Source organism: Durio zibethinus, unplaced genomic scaffold (genome assembly GCF_047325235.1).
Source record: "Durio zibethinus cultivar Kanyao isolate XHJ-2024 unplaced genomic scaffold, ASM4732523v1 HiC_scaffold_330, whole genome shotgun sequence".
Taxonomy (NCBI): Eukaryota; Viridiplantae; Streptophyta; class Magnoliopsida; order Malvales; family Malvaceae; genus Durio; species Durio zibethinus.
This window is the reverse complement of record NW_028322953.1, coordinates 115,001-120,000: the sequence shown is the minus strand read 5'-3', so window position 1 is coordinate 120,000 and position 5,000 is coordinate 115,001.

Genomic DNA, 5,000 nt, shown 5'->3' with positions numbered 1-5,000 from the left:
CTCGACGACCATCGGCACACGCTGGGCCCTGGTGCGGCAGGTTGCCTCGAGCACCATCGGCACACGCTGGGCCCTGGTGCGGGCGCTTGCCTCGAGCACCATCGGCACACGCTCGGCCCTGGTGCGGTCGGTTGCCTCGAGCACCATCGGCACACGCTGGGCCCTGGTGCGGCAGGTTGCCTCGACCACCATCGGCACACGCTGGGCCCTGGTGCGGGCGCTTGCCTCGACCACCATCGGCACACGCTCGGCCCTGGTGCGGTCGGTTGCCTCGAGCACCATCGGCACACGCTGGGCCCTGGTGCGGCAGGTTGCCTCGAGCACCATCGGCACACGCTGGGCCCTGGTGCGGGCGCTTGCCTCGAGCACCATCGGCAGACGCTGGGCCCTGGTGCGGCAGGTTGCCTCGAGCACCATCGGCAGACGCTGGGCCCTGGTGCGGCAGGTTGCCTCGAGCACCATCGGCACACGCTGGGCCCTGGTGCGGTCGGTTGCCTCGAGCACCATCGGCACACGCTGGGCCCTGGTGCGGGCGCTTGCCTCGACCACCATCGGCACACGCTGGGCCCTGGTGCGGCAGGTTCCCTCGACGACCATCGGCACACGCTGGGCCCTGGTGCGGCAGGTTGCCTCGAGCACCATCGGCACACGCTGGGCCCTGGTGCGGTCGGTTGCCTCGATCACCATCGGCACACGCTGGGCCCTGGTGCGGGCGGTTGCCTCGACCACCATCGGCACACGCTGGGCCCTGGTGCGGCAGCTTGCCTCGAGCACCATCGGCACACGCTCGGCCCTGGTGCGGTCGGTTGCCTCGAGCACCATCGGCACACGCTGGGCCCTGGTGCGGCACGTTGCCTCGACCACCATCGGCAGCCTCGACCACCATCGGCACACGCTCCGCCCTGGTGCGGCAGGTTGCCTCGACCACCATCGGCACACGCTGGGCCCTGGTGCGGGCGCTTGCCTCGACCACCATCGGCACACGCTCCGCCCTGGTGCGGCAGGTTGCCTCGACCACCATCGGCACACGCTGGGCCCTGGTGCGGGCGGTTGCCTCGACCACCATCGGCACACGCTGGGCCCTGGTGCGGGCGCTTGCCTCGACCACCATCGGCACACGCTGGGCCCTGGTGCGGGCGCTTGCCTCGACCACCATCGGCACACGCTGGGCCCTGGTGCGGCAGGTTGCCTCGAGCACCATCGGCACACGCTGGGCCCTGGTGCGGCAGGTTGCCTCGAGCACCATCGGCACACGCTGGGCCCTGGTGCGGGCGCTTGCCTCGAGCACCATCGGCACACGCTCGGCCCTGGTGCGGTCGGTTGCCTCGAGCACCATCGGCACACGCTGGGCCCTGGTGCGGCAGGTTGCCTCGACCACCATCGGCACACGCTGGGCCCTGGTGCGGGCGCTTGCCTCGACCACCATCGGCACACGCTCGGCCCTGGTGCGGTCGGTTGCCTCGAGCACCATCGGCACACGCTGGGCCCTGGTGCGGCAGGTTGCCTCGAGCACCATCGGCACACGCTGGGCCCTGGTGCGGGCGCTTGCCTCGAGCACCATCGGCAGACGCTGGGCCCTGGTGCGGCAGGTTGCCTCGAGCACCATCGGCAGACGCTGGGCCCTGGTGCGGCAGGTTGCCTCGAGCACCATCGGCACACGCTGGGCCCTGGTGCGGTCGGTTGCCTCGAGCACCATCGGCACACGCTGGGCGCTGGTGCGGGAACTTGCCTCGACCACCATCGGCACACGCTGGGCCCTGGTGCGGCAGGTTACCTCGATCACCATCGGCACACGCTGGGCCCTGGTGCGACAGGTTGCCTCGAGCACCATCGGCACACTATCGGCCCTGGTGCGGGCGGTTGCCTCGACCACCATCGGCACACGCTGGGCCCTGGTGCGGGCGGTTGCCTCGAGCACCATCGGCACACGCTGGGCCCTGGTGGGTTTAGGCACATCTTCAAATTTCTGCCGTGCCAATGCCATTTTTATGGCTTGTAAATTCATACAATGGTCCCCTAAGCCTTCACGTGAAGTTTCGTTGGAAGATGACTCGTTTTCTATTTTTCACGATTTTCGAAACTTTTTGCGGTTCGGGAATTTTTAAAATTTTTTTATAAGGATTTTTGGCCCCAAATTTTGTAGGCATGATCCTTCTATTTTTGTTGGCATGCACAAAAAAATTCAGCTAAAAACTCGAAGTAGAGAAGATTTTGTGACCGTTTGAAAAAAGTGTCCCCATTTCAGACACTTTAACGGCTACTGGTAGCAAACCTGTAAAATCTCAAATGCTCTTTAAGGGGGTGTGAATTCTCAGAGGTTTGATGAGGGATAGGGGGCCAACACAAGGCCAAGTACCAGCACCCATCGCACATCATGTGCGCACACCCCCCCGGCCCCCCTCCCAATCGCCGGAACCCCAATGCCGCCGGTCAGGTTCTCCGGCGGTACTCCGGCGATGCTCCGGCGATGCTCCGGCGATGCTGTCCCGAGTGAAAAAAATGCGGCACCAGCACATGCTGGAGCCAAGCATGGGCACCGTGGCTCAAAATCGAACTTCGGCCAAGGCCTCGACCATCAATGGCACATGATGACGCATGGTGATGGCACATGCATCGACCATCATCGGCATAGGCTGCCCTTCGGTACGGGCACTTGCCTCGACCGCCATCGGCACAAGCTGGGCCCTGGTGTGGGTTGTTGCCTCGATCACAATCGGCACATGCTGAGCCTTGGTGCGGGCGGTTGCCTCGAGCACCATCGGGAGACCCTGGGCCCTGGTGCGGCCGGTTGCCCCGATAACCATCGGCACACGCTGGGCCCTGGGGCGGGCGCTTGCCCCCAGCACCATCGGCACACGCTGGGCCCTGGTACGGGCGGTTGCCCCGAACACCATCGACACAAGCCGGCCCTTGGTGCGGGCTCCTGGCTCGACCACCATCGGCACACGCTGGGCCCTGGTGCGGGCGCTTGCCTCGACCACCATCGGCACACGCTGGGCCCTGGTGCGGGCGCTTGCCTCGACCACCATCGGCACACGCTGGGCCCTGGTGCGGCAGGTTGCCTCGAGCACCATCGGCACACGCTGGGCCCTGGTGCGGCAGGTTGCCTCGAGCACCATCGGCACACGCTGGGCCCTGGTGCGGGCGCTTGCCTCGAGCACCATCGGCACACGCTCGGCCCTGGTGCGGTCGGTTGCCTCGAGCACCATCGGCACACGCTGGGCCCTGGTGCGGCAGGTTGCCTCGACCACCATCGGCACACGCTGGGCCCTGGTGCGGGCGCTTGCCTCGACCACCATCGGCACACGCTCGGCCCTGGTGCGGTCGGTTGCCTCGAGCACCATCGGCACACGCTGGGCCCTGGTGCGGCAGGTTGCCTCGAGCACCATCGGCACACGCTGGGCCCTGGTGCGGGCGCTTGCCTCGACCACCATCGGCACACGCTGGGCCCTGGTGCGGGCGCTTGCCTCGAGCACCATCGGCAGACGCTGGGCCCTGGTGCGGCAGGTTGCCTCGAGCACCATCGGCAGACGCTGGGCCCTGGTGCGGCAGGTTGCCTCGAGCACCATCGGCACACGCTGGGCCCTGGTGCGGTCGGTTGCCTCGAGCACCATCGGCACACGCTGGGCGCTGGTGCGGGAACTTGCCTCGACCACCATCGGCACACGCTGGGCCCTGGTGCGGCAGGTTACCTCGATCACCATCGGCACACGCTGGGCCCTGGTGCGACAGGTTGCCTCGAGCACCATCGGCACACTATCGGCCCTGGTGCGGGCGGTTGCCTCGACCACCATCGGCACACGCTGGGCCCTGGTGCGGGCGGTTGCCTCGAGCACCATCGGCACACGCTGGGCCCTGGTGGGTTTAGGCACATCTTCAAATTTCTGCCGTGCCAATGCCATTTTTATGGCTTGTAAATTCATACAATGGTCCCCTAAGCCTTCACGTGAAGTTTCGTTGGAAGATGACTCGTTTTCTATTTTTCACGATTTTCGAAACTTTTTGCGGTTCGGGAATTTTTAAAATTTTTTTATAAGGATTTTTGGCCCCAAATTTTGTAGGCATGATCCTTCTATTTTTGTTGGCATGCACAAAAAAATTCAGCTAAAAACTCGAAGTAGAGAAGATTTTGTGACCGTTTGAAAAAAGTGTCCCCATTTCAGACACTTTAACGGCTACTGGTAGCAAACCTGTAAAATCTCAAATGCTCTTTAAGGGGGTGTGAATTCTCAGAGGTTTGATGAGGGATAGGGGGCCAACACAAGGCCAAGTACCAGCACCCATCGCACATCATGTGCGCACACCCCCCCGGCCCCCCTCCCAATCGCCGGAACCCCAATGCCGCCGGTCAGGTTCTCCGGCGGTACTCCGGCGATGCTCCGGCGATGCTCCGGCGATGCTGTCCCGAGTGAAAAAAATGCGGCACCAGCACATGCTGGAGCCAAGCATGGGCACCGTGGCTCAAAATCGAACTTCGGCCAAGGCCTCGACCATCAATGGCACATGATGACGCATGGTGATGGCACATGCATCGACCATCATCGGCATAGGCTGCCCTTCGGTACGGGCACTTGCCTCGACCGCCATCGGCACAAGCTGGGCCCTGGTGTGGGTTGTTGCCTCGATCACAATCGGCACATGCTGAGCCTTGGTGCGGGCGGTTGCCTCGAGCACCATCGGGAGACCCTGGGCCCTGGTGCGGCCGGTTGCCCCGATAACCATCGGCACACGCTGGGCCCTGGGGCGGGCGCTTGCCCCCAGCACCATCGGCACACGCTGGGCCCTGGTACGGGCGGTTGCCCCGAACACCATCGACACAAGCCGGCCCTTGGTGCGGGCTCCTGGCTCGACCACCATCGGCACACGCTGGGCCCTGGTGCGGGCGGTTGCCTCGAACACCATCGGCACACGCCGGCCCTTGGTGCGGCCGGTTGCCTCGACCACCATCGGCACACGCTCGGCCTTGGTGAGGGCGCTTGCCTCGACCACCATCGGCACAC